Below are 18,984 nucleotides of genomic sequence, written 5' to 3'. Positions count from 1 at the left end.
AATCCCGAGTTGACGACTAGAACGCAACAGGCACCCTCTGCTCACCCTCGTTTGCCAGCGTAGTGTAATTGTTAACAACAGGTGGACTCTAATCTGGAGATCTGGGTTTGATTCCCCACTCCTCCACATGAGTGGTGGTCTCTTATCTGGGGAACCTGATTTGTTTCCGCACTCCTACATTCCTGATGAGTGACCTCGGGCTACACTCCGCACTCCTACATTCCTGATGAGTGACCCAGTCTCAGCCCCACCTACCTCACAAGGTGTTTGTTGCGGGGAAGAGGAAGGGAAAGGAGTTTGTCAGCCACCTTGAGTCTTCCTACAGGAGAGAAAAGTGGGGTCTAAATCCCAACTCTTATTGTGTGTGTGTGTGTGTCTTTGGTGTGGGGGAAGATATTGAGAAAGCAGATCGATATAGGAGCCCATCGCAGAATCACACCCATGGGAGTTCCTCTCTGATTGGCTAGGTTAGACTTCTGGCAACATTTCTTGTTCCCAATGGAGAGTAATAAAGATGAAGCAAAATGCTGTGGCAACCACATGACAGTAAATCACGTTGCTTCCAAAGCTACCTCTGGATTCAGTTATGGGGTGGGGGGTGGGCGAATTTGCACAAGATCTTATCAGTTTGGAATGCTCCTGACTTTTGTAGCAGTTGAGGGTCCTTGTTATCACATGGATTTATTTTAGAAATTGAGGATACAGCAACCAATGGCTTTCTGCAGCCTGTTCCTGTTTCACCCTGAATATACATAAAAAAGTATAATTTCCTGCTGTTCGTTCTTGTTCTGTACTTTAGGTTCTGGGATAATGATAATGACAACCTATACTTACAGGCGCCAATTAACCGGCCCTATTGTCCTTCTCCATGTTGCTATCCAACGAGATCAGCGCGGATCAAGCACGTGGGATACATATTCATGAAGGTGCCCCAGAGCTTCGGAAGAGACTGTTCATGCACTCGGTTCCATTAAAAATAAGTTTATTTCACTTACAGGCATCATCCATTATAGCAAATGCCATGACAAAGACCATTGGCCAAACCATCCATCTCCTGTCCAAACGGACGTCAGTTGTAAGTAAAATAATCCTGCGTTTCAGCAGAACAGACTTCATCAGCTACCTAATCTCCCTGCAGTAGAGTCTTTGCAGGGATGTGCTGGCCTTGCTGTATGGAAAGGCATTAAGTATTAAGAGGCAAACGAGACGGACAGTGGGAGAACCTTCTTTCTCAATCTACCTACTCCTCTCCTGTTTGCTAATCTTGTACAGACATAATAATGGATCTTCCTCCTGCCTCACAGGTCCCTCATCCCTACGCCTGTTTGGCTCAGAGCCTGACCTGCAATCGATTATGTGGGAAGATATATTTTTTTGCAAATCTTCTCTCCATCCTGTCTCAATCCGGCCATGTCTTGAACTAACTTGCCCCCATGCTGTTCAAAAAACCCAACTGGCCCTCTGCGATAAAAAAATGGCACCAAGCCAACCAAGAAACTGTCATGGCTATTCAGTTTTAATTCCACTTTTCCTCCAAGGAGCCAAGGCCTCATTCTCACATGCAGAATAATGCACTTTCAATCCACTTTCAATGCACTTTGCAGCTGTGCGGAATAGCACAAATCTACTTTCAAAACGTTGTGAAAGTGGATTGAAAATGCATTATTCTGCTTGTGATGAAGGGACCTGTGGGGTACTCGTGATGGTTTCCATTCCTTATGACATCCTTCTCAGGTAGGAGAGGATAGGAGAGAGACACTGGCCCAAGGCCACCCAAAATACTTCTGAACTGAGTGGGGATTGGAACCAAGGCCTTCTTCTTCTAGTCCAACCACTACACCACACTGGTTCTCTTTTTGCAGTTGTAATCTTGGAGCCAACCAACTAGGTGAGCCAAGTAGCAGAGGTAGAACTACCTATAGAAATACCAAAAGGATGGTCAAGAGTCCCCATGGCAGGTAAGCCACCGGATAACATCAGGCAGTTTACTAAACTTTGTTGTACACCACCCAGAGCCCTTCGGGGATAGGGCGGTATATAAAACTGAACAATAAATGAATGAATGAATGAATGAATGAATGGATGGATGGATGGATGGATGGATGGATGGATGGATGGATGGATGGATGGATGGATGGATGGATGGATGGATGGATGGATGGATGGATTGATTTAGGGCTCCGTATCCTCCCTAATTTCTAACATGCTCTAGAAAGGATGTCCAACTCTGACCCTCCAGATGGTCATGGACTACAATTCCCATAAGCCCCTGCCAGCATTATGCATTGCCAGCATTATCCATGACTATCTGGAGGTTCATTGTTGGACACCCCCTGCTCTGGAATAACTATCTGGAATAACTGCTCTGGAATAACTATCATTTCTCTTGGTTCACAGTGATAAAGTTAGCTCTGAATTCAAATCCTGTTCTTTCCCCATGAATCTTCCAGTAAGCCAGTACAATTTTTTTTCAATGAGATTCAGGGCTCTTTCAGTCACCTTGTGCATTATGCACTGAATCCACTTCTGTTTTGCTGAAATATCAGTGACTTCCAAGAAAGCCATAACCCGACTTTATATCTCCCTTTCCTCCCCAAAAGGTACACTAATAATTCTCTAAAGCCTTTGTGCACAAATTTCTAGGAAATTTCCTTGGTGTCTTAAGCTCCCTCGCTTTTTGCCAGCGGGTAGTAAATAAGTACTATAACTGTCAGGAACTGCAGAAGAGCCTAATTAGCAGGGTGATTTAGAGATGAAATGGCTTTCCCCATTGTGCAAGGCAGAGATAATATAAGCCACGAACCTGGAAAGAATGAGGAACCATTGCTGTGTTTTGGTAGACGGTCTCTGGGCTCAAAGTTTCCCGCTGGGCACGGTGCAACAGTGAGTCCATCAGCACAGAAATGACCTGTAAAACAAGACAAGGATGACAGAGTTGACCTTTCGGCCCCTCCAATAGTGACCTCTCTGATAATGAATGACGTCAAGACAGCCTGATCTCCCCAGCACAAGTGTATCTAGGGCAGGGGTAGGGAACCTGCGGCTCTCCATATGTTCAGGAACTACAATTCCCATCAGCCCCTACCAGCATGGCCAATTGGCCATGCTGACAGAGGCTGATGGGAATTGTAGTTCCTGAACATCTGGAGAGCCTCAGGTTCCCTACCCCTGATCTAGGGAAAAGGTAGCCTGGTGCAAAATCTGAGTTTTCTGACCCCCCCCCCCCAATGGGCGGCTGCCACTCCCCCACCATGACCAAACAACTTTTTTGCACCAGGTAATCTCAGTAACCATCACAAGAAGGGGCGTGGGGTGATTTTCTGCCCCCCATATGACTAAATGGCCGCAGCCTGGGGATATTTAACCCCATATGTTCCCCTGGACAATACACCCCTGCTCCCCAGGATATCTCACCAGGAGTGTACCCACAACTCGCTATCTTCCCAGTTGGACTGGGCTGCGTCAGCTTGCAAGTTGGGTGGCATTTTTCTGAATATGGGGGGAGCACTCACAACCACAGCTAAACCTTTTTGAGTCAATTTATATACGTATAACTTGTTTGGGATTGTACTGTCAATCGTTCAGTACCCACACCTGCTGTTCGAAGTGATACGTGTCCTGTTTAAGCAGCTCAGACAGCAAGAGCAGTTTCTAACTAGACTTGCTCGAATGTTCACTGGTTTGGCTCGCATCCCATTCGATGGTTGAGAAAAGAGACGTGATTTTTCAATAGTCATATTTATTCCCTTTTTACCTTTGAGCTTGACTAAGAAAAACAACACTGTTTGGTGTCATTTCTGCATCTGAATGGTTACGGCCACGACCCACCCCTGCCCAAACGCCACATGGATGAACACATTAGTAAATTAGAAACAACAGAAGAGATTCACCTGAAGGGCAGGACTGGCATTGGAGAACTCCAGCCGAGCGAGTACGATGTTGCATCTGGCGAATCTCGCCCGGGCCATCTGGGCAGAGAGTACTTCCATTACACCTTTGGCACTCGATCTGTTGGGGACCATGAGCACAAGTCCCAGGTGGACATGGGAGCGGCTGAATGGTTCCAACATATGGGCAATAATGCCCTGAAATAAAATCAGAGAGAGGAGATCTGGGGTCATCAAACGTTATCAATACAAGCACAGTGTCAAGATCGAGGGATGTAATTGTACCTCTCTATTCTGCATTGGTTAGACCTCACCTGGAATATTGTGTACAGTTCTGGGCACTGCAATTCAAGAAGGATATTGGCAAGCTGGAACATGTCCAGAGGAGGGCAACCAAAATGAAAAAGGTCAGGAATCCATGTCCCATGAGGAGAGACTTAGGGAGCTGGGGATGTTTAGTTTGGTGAAGAGAAGGTGAAGAGGTGACATGATAGCCATGTTTAGATCCTCTGAAGATCCTCAGATCCTCAGATCCTCCGAAGATGCCAGCCACAGATGCAGGCGAAATGTCAGGAGATAATGCTGCTAGAACATGGCCATACAGCCCGGAAACCACACAGCACCCCAGTGATTCCGGCTGTGAAAACCTTCGACAATACATGTTTAGATACTTGATGAAATATCATGTTGGTGAGGGAGCAAGTTTGTTTTCTGGTGCTTCAGAGACTAGGACCAGGAGTAATGGGTTCAAGGTGAAGGAAAAGGGATTCCACCTAAACATCAGGAAAAAACTTCCTGATTGTCAGGCTGTTCGGCAGTGGAATGCTCTACCTCGGAATGTGATGGATTCTCCTTCTTTGGAGGTTTTTAAAGAGAGGCTGGATGGCCATCTGTCAGGAGTGCTTTGATTGTGTGTTCCTGCATGGTAGGGCGTTGGAGTTGAAGCCCCTTGGGGTCTCTTCCAACTCCATGATTCTATGATTCAAACATATATTGTGAAGGTTCCTTCACCTTTCAAGGCTGCCAGTGAAGGTTACGGAGAGCAAGATGGCCTCTGAGGTATTACATTATTGATAGGAACAGTTAAAAATGTGCAGAACATGGGTTGCTGGTTATGAGCATTGTTCTATTCTCTTTTAATCTTTGGGTAGGGGGTTGTATGAGGTAATGGCCGTGAGATGTCAGATTAACCTAAAACAACGAATGACACTGTAGTGTCCTGATTGCCAATAAAATGCACACACCTAGCCACACAGCTTGAAAAATGGAATGATATTGAAGGTCAAAACCTTACCCGACTCACTGTTCTCTCCTCATCCTCCTCTCTCACTTTAGCTGTGCAGCTACACGTGGGAGTTGAGGAAAGATTGCTGCTTCAAATGAGGTCATGGGGTACTCAATCTTGCAGGACTGAGCTCTCCAGCTTCCTTCAGCAAAACTCTTCAAAGCACACTGCAGTCTTCAAACTGTAGACAGAATTGCTTTGCAAAAATGGTCGCAGTCCAAGCCAGGTGAAGTTTGCCAAAGTCACACTGAAGGATGAACTGTTTTAGCACCAGAGGCGGAGGACTCATGGGGACACGCGGGGTCACATGTCCCCAGGTGCATGCCAGCTGGTCACATGCGGGGGCGAAGAATCACTCCTTACACCCCTCCCCTTGGCCCTGCTCCGCCAGGCTGCTCCTTCAGCCGGTGGAGGCTCCACCAGCTGAAGGAGCATGGTGGGGCCGGGCCAAGGGGCGGCCTGCAGCAGGTTCCCACCAGCTAAAGTAAGTGGGGCGCAGGGGATGCAGGGGGGGTGGGGGTTGGGGGGTGCCCAGAGCAGATGTTGCCCTGGGCACCATTCTCCCCCATGCCTCTGAGTAGCACTGATTGATTGACTGATTGATTGATTGATCCTATGTTATCCTCACAATAACCATTCGAAGTGGCTTAAGCTAAGAGCTTTTGGCAGGCCCAAGGCCACCCAGTGAGCTTCGAGGGCAAAGTAGGGATTCAAGCCCATGTCTGGCATCTGTACCACCCAGAGGGCGTAGCTTGCCATTTCCATCCAAATTTGATCCCTAGACCTTTCCATTAGAGGCTTATTAATGTAGAAGAAGAAGAAGAAGAAGAGTTTGGATTTATACCCCCCCTTTCTCTCCTGCAGGAGACTCAAAGGGGCTTACAATCTCCTTGTCCTTCCCCCCTCACAACAAACACCCTGTGAGGTAGGTGGGGCTGAGAGAGCTCCGAGAAACTGTGACTAGTCCAAGGTCACCCAGCTGGCGTGTGTGGGAGTGTACAGGCTAATCTGAATTCCCCAGATAAGCCTCCACAGCTCAGGCGGCAGAGCGGGGAATCAAACCCGGTTCCTCCAGATTAGATACATGAGCTCTTAACCTCCTACGCCACTGCTGCTCCATTAAAGGCTTACATGGCTGGAATCAACTGACTGGTGTGGGTTTTCCGAGCTGGGAGGCCATAGTCTAGTAGTTTTTGGCCAGCAAGAAACATGTCTTATTTTGACGTGCCTCTGAAGATGTTAGCCATAGATGTGGCCGAAATGTTAGGAGCAAAAACTACCAGACCTTGGCCACACAGCCAGGAAAGCCCACAAAATCCAGTTCAAAGATTACCTAGCAGACTGACAGAGGCCCTCTTTGTTAAGGGCTGGAGAACTTCCAGTAATAAGGTAGTCTTAAGATCAAGAGACTTGTAGGTGAATTCTGGGGAAGGTAGCTTCCAACCATGGAATTCCCACCTTCTTATGTGTGTGGTCACCCCCATGCACTTCTATGCACCTGCACTTGACTTTTGCTTGGAATTGGCCCACAATACAAATTATACTCCTGTCATCTCAGCGTCAAGCGCCATGTGGTAGTCAGAGCCCATTTTCCGCAAGTTATTTAAATGTTTAGAAGCATCCAACAGCCTCGTCAATAAAAACACAGGTTTCCAAATGTTTCATTATGTCAAAAATAGCCAACTCTTGTATACAACAAAGACTTATTCTCATTCTGCCAGAACTGTGGCTCTGAAATTGCAGCATTTCATGCCGACCTCCACGAGTTGCCAGAATGCCGGCAGCACGTTCACCGAACTTTGTATTTTGCACAATGGATACTCCCATGAGGTTGCTGTTCTCTATTCATTGAGCACCGGCTGGAAGCTGAAAGGCTTGAAACCCGAGATCCTGTGTTATCTCATTTCCTGAACAGTGAATTACAGACCACTGCTGAATATGAACCACGCGACTTTTCATGGCACATCAATCATTCCGCTTTGCCTTTTATCAGTGGACATCAAGGCAGCCAGAATACTGGAACGCTTCATTATTTAATTAGGAGGATCCTCATTACAGACGTCAGACTCAAGTTACTGAGCAAAGAGGCTCAGCAGGAGGTACCTGGAAATACTCATTCTTCAGCTTCCAGGGAAGTAACAAGTCTTCAAGGAGAGCCTGGACATGAACTTTGAACCCGAGAGTGTTGTTAAATGTATTGAACCTCCCTAAGGAGCTGTCCATAGCTGAAGATGAGCCTAGGTTTGCATGACCGGCCAAGAGGCCGAGGGCTGGTTCATACATGAGCATGGCCATTAACATTCAGGGTCTTGCATATGCAAATAGGCCAAGTAGTTAACAGGACAAGTGAGGGTGGAAAGTGCTATCTTCAAAAGTCACAGCTGACTCATGGTGATCCCTGGTTGGGTTTTCAAGGCAAGAGACTAACAGAGGTGGTCTGCCATTGCCTGCCTCTGCGTTATGACCAAGGACTTCTTTGGAGGTCTCCCATCCAAGCACTAATCAGGGCTGACTCCTCTTAGCTTTTGAGACCGGACAACATTGGTCTAGCTTGGGTCGCCCAGGTCAGGTCAAGGTAACAGATGGTGCTTTGACTTTTCAATGGAGCCACTTCACACATCCAGCCTGCCAGTGTAGAAAAATGAAGTGCTGAGAAAACAAGGGATGTTTCTGCTGACGTGAGCTAGCTCTGAGCATGACCCGCACCTTGGACTGACTACCAGGGACTTTTCCTCATGTGGCTAATTTTGCTTGCTTTTTAGGTTTTCTGTTTCTCTCTGCCTCATATTGTCCCATTCCATTTGATTCCTTGGATTTGGCCTCTGGTCTCTTGCTGCTGCCCTGTTTCTCAATGGATAATATTGTAGGACCATACAATAGACTGAATAAGAACTTCTGCTGAGCATAACACTGGCTCTTTTTGTTCGTATAACTGGAGGTTTCTGGGATTAGACATGGAAGCTCCTGGAGTCAAAGCATGGAATTTAAATATGATAATTATATGCATCTGGCTGGTTCAAGGCAGACCATTGATCCCTCTCATTCAGGTATTTGCCAACCCTCACTATGTCAGATCATGAGACGTTGGATCTTCTGTATGCGAAACAGTTGCTCGACCACTGAAGTCACAGGTTCATATTTCTAACTGCTTTTTTATGCACTACCTCAGAGTGTGGTGGAGTCTCCTTCTTTGGGTTTTTTTAAAGAGAAGCTGGATGGCCATCTGTCAGGAGTGCTTTGATTGGGTGTTCCTCCATTGCAGGGGGTTGGACTTGATGGCCCTTCTGGTCTCTTCCAACTCTATGATTCTATGTTTTTATAGCTGAATATATTCACACATGAAGTTGCCACTTTTTGAACCGAATCCTTGGTTTACAAAGTTTAGTATTGTCTATTCTGACTGGCAGTGGCTCTCTACAGACAGGTTTTTTCATATTGCCTGTTACTTGATCCGTTTACTGGAGATACTGGAGATTGAATTTAAGACAATCAGCATACAAAATACCAGTGAACAACAGATTCTTGCTTCTTTCTAAAAAAAACCTTGAGTCATCCACTGTCCTTGTCCTGTTCTTCGATTGGCCTGGATACTGCAGAACGTCCTTTGAAGCAATGGTACAATCCAGAGTGGGCACCGTGGCCTCATTGTGGCAATTGTGGCTTAGCTTCACGCACCCAATGCCCAAAGCTGGCTTCCTTTTATGAATTCACTTCCATTATTTCAGGCCAGAGATGCTCTTGCCTCGCATGGCTTAAGCCAGGAATTGGCATAGGCTGGGAAGTATCTGGCCAAGTCCCACACAGAGAAAAAAACACCTATTGATGTCTGACGGGTCTGAAAAAGTGCATGTTGCCAAGAGCTTCAAATGTGCTTGGAAAGCATGCAGCACATCAGACATGAAAAATCCTCCTTTGCACATTTTGAAATTCAATTTCCTGCAATCTACAAACATCTACCCCTATTTTGGTAAACTCCCAGATTATACTACAGGCCTGTTTGCAGGTGCCCCCATGCTAGGCAGCAGAAAAAGTCCTGCTAATGGAAGAAGTATAAGAACATAAGAACATAAGAACAAGCCAGCTGGATCAGACCAGAGTCCATCTAGTCCAGCTCTCTGCTACTCGCAGTGGCCCACCAGGTGCCATTGGGAGCTCACATGCAGGATGTGAAAGCAATGGCCTTGGGTTGTAGCAGATCTTGGGGTTGTAGCAGATAGCTCAATAAAAGAGTCAACCCAGTGGTTTGAAGTGGTGAAAAAGGCAAACTCTATATTATAGATTATTAAGAAAGGGATTAAATGTAAAATGGCCGATATCATAATGTCCCTGTATAGATCTATGGTGCAGCCTCATTTGGAATACTCTGCAGTTCTGGTCACTGAATCTCAAAAAGGACATCACAGAGCTAGAAAAAGTATGTGAGACCATAACCAAGATGATCAGCAGCTTGGAGCACTTTTCCTAGGAGGAAAGGCTCAGGAATTTGGGACTTTTTAATTAAAAAAAAAGGAAGACTAAGGAGGAACATGATAGAGATTTATAAAAATATGCACAGAGTGGAAAAAGTTGGCAAAGAAAACTTTTTCTCCCCCTCCCAAAATACTAGAACTTGAGAGGGACTCCAATGAAGCTGATATTCAGTAGATTCTTGATGGGCAAAAGGAAATCCTTCTCCACACAGAGAGTGATTAATGTGTAGAATTCACTGCCAGAGGATGTAGAAGAAGGCCACAGGAATCGACTGCTTTAAAAGGAGATTAGATAAAGTCATGGAAGATAAGTCTATCATTGGTGACTGAATGGAACCTCCACATTCAGAGGCATTCAACCCTGAATCTCAGTACTAGGAGGCAAAGCCAGGGGAAGGCTTCCATCACTATGCCCTGCTGTTGGCCCTCCAGAGGATCTGGTCGGCCGCAGTGTGAGACAGGATGCTAGACTAGATGGACCACCTGTCTGATCCAACAGGGCTGTTCTTATGTCTTTATGACTTTACGCAGCTTGGCAAGAACAACTTCTTGAAAGTCTTAGGAAGAGATGAAAGTAAAGCCTGGGAGATTAGATGTGCTCCCTCGGTAAATAAGTGAATTCTCAATTGTCCTCCATAAGCCGTTTAAAGAGCTGCTCTCTCTTAACCAACATATGTCTCCCCCTGTTTGATATTCTGCAGAAGTCCTGATAATCCCATCCTCGGGATATCGCCAGTCTGTCATTGTGGGAATGATAGGGCGTTGCAAATTCATCACTGTGACATTAGTCTCAAACCAACTATGACAGGAGAATGGGAGGGGGGGGACTCTGGCCATTGTTTCAAAAACGAAACAATTGCCTTTGAGAATTAGGAAAGCGTAGAATGTTATTAGAGATGATTAATTAGCTGAAATGGCTCGGAAAATTGTGGAGAAAGACAAGAAGGAACCAACGTCACAGGACTCTTCCTACTGCAAAATGTCACCCACCATAAAATTGTGTTGGAAGGGAATCAAATGTTTGAATGCATGCTGGGAATTTGTTTCCCTTGACTAGATCTCGGAGAATGGGAGAAGCTGGAAAGGAGGCAGCTGAAAATCACCAGAGAGCTTTTTTGTATAAGGGCAAGAAGAGCAGGAAATACATGTGACTTCCCTCATTGGTATTTTTAAAAAGAGATCTTTGGAACTTGTCTCGAATTAAACTAGTCACCCATACCGAAGAGCTCCAAGCAGACCTTGATAAATTAGGTGAGTGGACTAAGAAATGGCAAATGCAGTTCAATGTAGCAAAATGCAAAGTGATGCACATAGGGGCAAAAAATCCAAACTTCACATACATGCTACAGGGGTCAGTGCTATCAGTTACAGACCAGGAAAGGGATTTGGGCGTCTTAGTTGATAGTTCCATGGGAATGTCAACTCAATGCATGGCAGCTGTGAAAAAGGCAAACTCTATGCTGGGGATAATTAGGAAAGGAATTGAGAATAAAACTGCAAAGATTGTCATGCCCTTATATAAAGCAGTGGTGCGACCGCACTTGGAGTACTGTGCCCAGTTCTGGTCGCCGCATCTCAAAAAGGATATTGAGGAGATAGAAAAAGTGCAGAGAAGGGCAACAAGGATGATTGAGGGACTGGAGCACCTTCCCTATGAGGAGAGGCTGCAGCGTTTGGGACTCTTTAGTTTGGAGAGGAGACAGCTGAGGGGGGATATGATTGAAGTCTATAAAATTATGCATGGGGTAGAAAATGTTGACAGAGAGAAATTGTTCTCTCTTTCTCACAATACTAGAACCAGGGGGCATTCATTGAAAATGCTGGGGGGAAGAATTAGAACGAATAAAAGGAAACACTTCTTCACGCAACGTGTGATTGGTGTTTGGAATATGCTGCCACAGGAGGTGGTGATGGCCACTAACCTGGATAGCTTTAAAAGGGGCTTGGACAGATTTATGGAGGAGAAGTCGATTTATGGCTACCAATCTTGATCTCTTTGATCTGAGATTGCAAATGCCTTAACAGACCAGGTGCTCGGGAGCAACAGCCGCAGAAGGCCATTGCGTTCTAATAACAGCTGGCTTGTTCTTATGTTCTTATCTTTTCCCATCTCAGGCCCCTTCCATACATGCAGAATAATGCACTTTCAATCCAGTTTCACAATAGTTTGCAAGTGGATTTTGCTATTCCGCACAGCTGCAAAGTGCACTGAAAGTGGATTGAAAGTGCATTATCCTGCATGTGTGAAAGGGGCCTTAGTCTCAGCAACTGCAGACCCCATTTTTTTTTGTCACAGACAGGAACCTTCCCTCTTCAAAGATCACCAAACTGCATTTATGAATCAACACATCGAAATCACACAGAATTCCACTTCCACTTCTGCCAGAGAAACAGAGCTACACACAACAGCATGATTTGTCTATCTTATTCACTTATGTTATTTGTAGTCCACCTTTCTCACTGAGACTCAAAGCAGATCGCACAGTATAAGTCAATATGATCAACAGGATGGGACATCCACTAAACAATGCAATAGATGGCAAAAAATTGAAAACAACCACAGTTCTCTATCCCTTTTGGTGGTGTGAATATCAGATTTATTAAAACTGAGTAACTTGTCAGACAGACCGTCAATGACAAAATTGGTACCTCATTTTGTGAAGGCAATGTGCTTTAGTTGTGGTAAGATTGGGTGTCTCAGACCAGAGGCAAGAAAGGAGAGGCAGTCACATGGAAAATGGGGACATCAGCATGCGTGACCATCTAAACTTCATGAACAGTGTCTGATCCTGTGTGTGTGTGTGTGTGTGTGTGTGTGGGTGTGCGTGCGTGCATGTGTGCAATTTCTCAGCTGTATTTGTTACTAGGGAGAAAGGAAGGAAGATTATCTTTTGCCAAGGTCTGTCTTTTCACTCTTCAAGGACTGATGTGAAGCGAGAGAAACCGTGGCCATTTTAAGTGTCCAAAAGTCCCTAAACCTCTCATGAGTTCTAGATTCTCACTCTCTGAGCAACTGATTTAATTAGAAATTTGTCAAAGGTCCAGAAGTGCAGGTAATTGGGGAAGAGGATTTGCTGATGCCCTAAAGATATAGTATGGTATAGTGGCTAAGAGCAGGTAGATTCTAATCTGGAGAACCAGGTTTGATTCCCCACTTTTCCACCTGAGTGGCAGAGGCTTATCTGATGAACCAGATGTGTTTCTGCACTCCTACATTCCTGCTTGGTGACCTTGGGCTAGTCACAGTTCTTCGGAGCTCTCTCAGCCCCACCTGCCTCACAAGGTGTCTGTTGTGGGGAGAAGAAGGGAAAGGAGCCTGTGAGCCACCTTGAGTCTACTTACAGGGGAGAAAAGTGGGGTATAAATCCAAACTCTTCTTCTTCTTCTAAAGCCAGAAAAAAGTAGACTTGTGCCATGTCGAAGTAATATCAGTGGAAGTGCAGCCTACCTGTTGGACAGGGCTGGCATTCTGGAGTTCCCTCAGTGCCAAAAAAGCCGGGAGGACAGGTTACACAAAATGTGCCGATGGGATTAGGTTCCTGGCCACCAAGACAATGCTGAAAGGGGGGGGGGGGAGCAAAGAAAAGTCATCTATTTTTGTCTAAAATAAACTTCTGTCAAATCCATCCTCTTCCTTCCCTGAAGGCTGCTGCAATTTAATATGGTTTCTGTGTAGGCTGCTGGAATTTTAATATGGTTTAATCTTGAAAATTTTACCACCCTCTGTGGATACACTTTAGCGAAGGCTAGATAGATTGGATCATTGGATGCTGTGCCCTGAGTCTGCAAGGGGAAGGGTATCCTAGAAATGCAGTGAAATAAATATATAAAATCCCTGGTACAGTATTCAAAACAATCAATAAAGTAAGGAATGCTTAGTAGTAAAGCTCAACTTGGCAATGGCCAAGAATGTTTCTTATGATTAAAAATTCAAGTAGGATTCAGATGATACGTTCCCCTTTTCATCCCCAAATGAGCTCATGGATCAGAGATTTTGGCTTAGAAATCTGACTACTGAGAGATACAAAAAGGGTGGATGGCTCCCAGACTCACTGTGTTCCATTCATCCAGAAAACAGAAAGGAATAAAGGAAAATGTCCTCCATTTCTGCAAGACTGTGCTTTCGGCCAAGCCAGCATGACTCAGGAGTATTGAGCGGGGGTTTGTTACTTCATGAAGAAAAAGACTCACTGAGATGTGGCAGAAAAAAAGTTTGAGTCCAGTGGCATCTTTAAGACCAACAAAGTCTTGTTTTTGGTATAAGTTTTCATGTGCATGCTTTTTTCTTTTGTGTGCAATCAATGAGCTTTGCCATTGAGTGATGGCCTCTCCTTTGTATTACTGTTCTTTCCCCTTTTCCCCTCCTGCACAGCCGGACCACATCTAAGCAGTAACTGTCTTCATTTCACTCACAACCACAATATATTGCAACCGATGACCCCTCTGTCCAACCGGAGTATCTGGTTTACAATGAATTAAAATCTGCTTTCCAGGGTGAAGTCACAACAGGCCTGTAGCCAGAAAAATTTCACAGGCGGTGGGGCGGGAACAGGGATTGAGTACAGTGTTGGTTAGCGCATCATTATTTATTTTCCTTCTTATTATTTATTTGTTTGTTTGTTATAAATTTAATAAATGTAATTAATTTAATGTAATTAATTTAATTACTTTAATTAATTTACCGATTTTGTACCTGAGACTTAAGGTATATATATAGTAAAAAGCAACATCATTGAATAGCACGAGGGATCGAATATGACATGCAGTAGTTCTAGTAGTACAAAAATTAGAAAAGCACAAAAAAGTTTCAGACATTCTAAGTCACCTCCCCCCCCCAACTTTTTAAATCAGGACCCTTCTGTCCTGCTTTTCTTCACACTTTTTAATCTCAGCGGATTTTTAACCTCAGTAGGATTCGCACTTTTTAATCTCAGCGGCAGCCTTTTTTTAACATGGAGAATTTACACTTGGAAGACTACTGATGGGTTTCACATCAACCCTGGTGCTGATTGGAGGAGCACCTCCATGGCTATGGGCTTGGGTCACATGGTCCCCCCCAGAAATCACATGATCTTTTTCCTCCTCCTCCTTCAGAGAAATTTCATGCTGAATTCTGAATTCTCTGTAATTCACTAGGAATGATAATTTTCTTTTTGTTATAAAAGTGAAACAGATACAAAAAGAGATAGATTAGGAAAAAGGCTCTTGAATTTGCTATAGAGGAAACCTGCCTCTTTCACCACATGATGGCACATTTAGAAAAGGCACACACAGAATAACTGCAGAAATTTCCCACGGAAGGATGATTTTTTTCTTTTGTTAGGAAATAGTAAAATAAAACTACCCTTAGTGGACACCCAGCAATATACTGTACCCGTCTCTCCCGTCCATCAGGGCAGACGTATCCTTTGGGGCATTCCCAACACTCCATTTCTCCCTCAGGTGAATATTGACCTGGGACACAGCTCCTCGACACACCAATGTCTGAATCGCACCAGTAACCATCTGGACATGCAAGGCACCCCTCTCTGGTTTCCAAACTGATGTAACCATCTGGGCAAACCTGTAAAGGAATTGGATTGTCAGTCAATAAATAAATCCACCCAGTGTTGGATTTAGATGAAGAGAGGCCCTCGGCTATTCCACGCACGAGGCCCCTCCCGATCCTGGACCCTCACAACTAGAGGAAGATGGAAGAGTGTTTTAAACAAAACTGAGTAAAGCCAAAGATTAGACAAGAACTAACTTAGGCTGTATAAACACGTTGTTGGGTATTGTTTTACTATTGCACTACAGAAATCATTTGCATCTAGACTGGCTTGTTCCTACGTGATATTGGAGTGGAAAATAATTCTACAGCAGAACAGTAAAATATAGTTCCGCAGCAGTATAATCTATAGTGATCTTTCTTTCTTTTGGAGATTCTTTTTTCTGGCATGGACAGGAATGTGTGTGCGATTAACTAGAATCAGGATTCCATTAAAAAGGAACCAAAGCAGAATAACTGATCCTTAGAAACCCACAGGTCAATATAGATTGGATCTGCAGGCTTTTTGTATCCCTTAATAAACTTTGGCCTCAAGTCAGTTATTAATTCAATTCAATTTATTGGACTTAAAAGGCTGCCCCTCCCCTTCTGGGCTTGGGGCAGCTAACATCATACCAACAGAATACATATAAATAACAAAGTATTAAAAAATTTGAAAGCATCCCATCAATCCAATCAACCCACAGATCCAAAAGACAGTATAACAGTCCTGTAGGGGTGTATCACAATGAAGGACAGATAGTCAGAAAACAAAGAGGGAAAGCCGAGGGAAAAGGGGAGAAAGTGATAAGGGAAGAGAAAGGGAAGAAAGGGAAGGGGGAAGAGTGGGAGAGAAAGGGAAAGAAGGTTGAAAAAAGGATAGTTTCTCATAACTAGCAATGCTGGATTTTGGAAACTGATGGTTTTGGAAACTGATGGTTTTTGGAACTGATGGTTTTTGGAACTGGATTTTGGAAACTGATGGTTATGTTTCTGCAGAGAGAGAGAAAAACTCAACATGTGACTGTGATTTGACCCCTCTTGCAAAGGGTGCTTTGGCGCCCAGGTGATCGGACCTGTTTCTGCTCACTATAGGTAGCCCAGCTATAATGCCAGTGTCCACAGTAAAAATCCTGCAGAAACCTCCAGCTAGATCTTGCAGGTATCAGTTCTGACTATCGCTATGGGGAGTACAAATTAGAATACAAAGAAGGGTACAGTATAAAATGTAGCAAGAAAGAAAGACCACCGTACCCTGGCTTCAAATGATGGTACAGATCACGTTTCAAATATGTTTTAATATAAGTGCCAATGCTATTGGAGAAAAAGTGCCAAACATGCAATTAATGTTGCACAGCCCGGAAAACCTACCAGAACCAGTTGAATCCGGCCGTGAAAGCCTTCAACAACACATGCAAGTAATGATATATAAACATCATATATACAGAACAACAGCCAATAAGTCCAGACGTAACATAATTTCCTCATATTGGAAAAGCCGACCATTTTTCCAGGTTCATCTGATTGTATTTCATAGGCTCCTTTATATATTTTCTGACCTAAGAAATTCTCCGGTGTGGGCAACCTTTCTGTTTCTAACTGCTCTTGAAGTGTTATGTCTGGACTCATAGGCTGCTGTTCTATATATATGATGTTTGTATATCATTAAATGTGCACTTGGCACTTTCCCACCCATTGCACTGGCGCTTGTATTAAAACACTTATATTTGAAACATGATCTATACTGTCATTTGCAGCCAGGGTACGGTGGTCTTTCTTTATTGCTATGGGCAGCTAATGAGCCCCAGTCCATCTCTTTGGCTGTTGCTGCTGCTGCTGTCCCATGTTTACTCATACATTACTCACTTGGTTGTTAGCTGCGGTTATTCAGGTTATTCCACGTTGAAGCAAGAAACAACATGGAGGCGAGTTGCAACTCCAGACAGCAGAGATCAGTCCCCCTTAAGAAAGTAGCATTTTTGGATGGCCATTTCTATGGCATTATACTCCACCTCTCCCCCCCCCCCCCCCCCCGCAAACCTCAAATTCTCTAGGCTCCACCTCTAGATTTCCATGATTTTTGCAACCCAGAGCTGGTCAGAGTCTGGATAGGAGAGCCAGCCTCCTCCCATATACCACTTTGAGTTCCATGATGGGAGACAAGTAGAACATAAATGTCATAAATAAATACATTCTGTATGCAGACAAAAAAAACCCCACCCACCCATTACTGTTTTGCCCACCATTCTCTTACTAGGCATGCCGTAATATCAGTTTGAGCTGTAAGCTGATTGTACGTTCCTCCGGGACACTTCCTTGCAGCCATTTGACCTCCTGGGCAGCTGGATTCAAAGAAGAAGAAGAAGAAGAAGAGTTTGGATTTATATCCCCCTTTCTCTTCTGCAGGAGACTCAAAGGGGCTTACAATCTTCTTGCCCTTCCCCCCTCACAACAAACACCCTGTGAGGTAGGTGGGGCTGAGAGAGCTCCGAGAAGCTGTGACTAGCCCAAGGTCACCCAGCTGGCGTGTGTGGGAGTGTACGGGCTAATTGAATTCCCCAGATAAGCCTCCACAGCTCAGGCGGCAGAGCTGGGAATCAAACCCAGTTCCTCCAGATTAGATATACGAGCTCTTAACCTCCTACGCCAAAGCAATGAAACATTTAATTTTGGCCTGACCATGCCACATCTAGGATTTGCCTAGTCCTCTGATTGACTCCCTTGCTGTCAGCTATGAAAAAATGGATAGGGCTGAGAGAATTTGCTCCTGTAATCAGGGACAAGTGGAAACTATAACTATTTCTTTCATTGCCCCAGATTTATCAAAGTTTGAGAAAAAATATGCCACAATTATTCTGTTGTTTCAGGAGGATTAAGCTGATATAATGCCAATCCCATCTTTATTGAATAACTGTGATCTTATATTTTTTATGAAGTGATTGCAAAATTTTTAACAGAGCTGATGGAGCTAATTAAATGGTAGCATTGTATTTATGGGTATTGTACTAATTGTAATCTTTTTTCTCTTATTTCTATATTATGTGTATTTTATATAGATTTTATTTGTTAGTTTTAGTATGCCAATAAAGGCTTTGAAGCTTGATTCCCATGCCATTCATTTACTAGGGACATGATATTCTCATTCTTAGTGACAAATAATTAGATGGTCTAGAGTAGAATTGTCCTTCTTCTGGTATCTGATTAGTCTTGTGGGAAAGAAGAAGTGGTGTTTGGATTTATACCCCACCTTTCTCTCCTGTAAGAAGAAGAAGAAGAAGAGTTTGGATTTATATCCCCCCTTTCTCTCCTGTAGGAGACTCAAAGGGGCTTACAATCTCCTTACCCTTCCCCCCTCACAACAAACACCCTGTGAGGTGGGTGGGGCTGAGAGAGCTCCAAAAAGCTGTGACTAGTCCAAGGTCACCCAGCTGGCGTGTGTGGGAGTGTACAGGCTAATCTGAATTCCCCAGATAAGCCTCCACAGCTCAGGCAGCAGAGCTGGGAATCAAACCCGGTTCCTCCAGATTAGATACACGAGCTCTTAACCTCCTACGCCACTGCTGCTCCTCAAAGCGGTTTACAAACATCTTTCCCGTCCTCTCCCCACAACTGACACCTTCTGAGATAGGTGGGGCTGAGAGAGTTCTGAAAGAATGGTGACTAGCCCAAGGTCACCCAGCAGGAGTAAGGAAGCAAATGTAGTTCACCAGATAAGAGTCTGCTGTATGGAGGAGAGAGGAACTCGGTTCTCCACCCTTCTTAACCACTGCACCACACTGACTAAAAAAGAACTTTTTAAAGCTGGTTTTTTCCTAG

This window comes from Sphaerodactylus townsendi, linkage group LG12, assembly GCF_021028975.2.
Source record: "Sphaerodactylus townsendi isolate TG3544 linkage group LG12, MPM_Stown_v2.3, whole genome shotgun sequence".
Taxonomy (NCBI): Eukaryota; Metazoa; Chordata; class Lepidosauria; order Squamata; family Sphaerodactylidae; genus Sphaerodactylus; species Sphaerodactylus townsendi.
Note: the sequence above shows the minus strand (reverse complement) of the source record.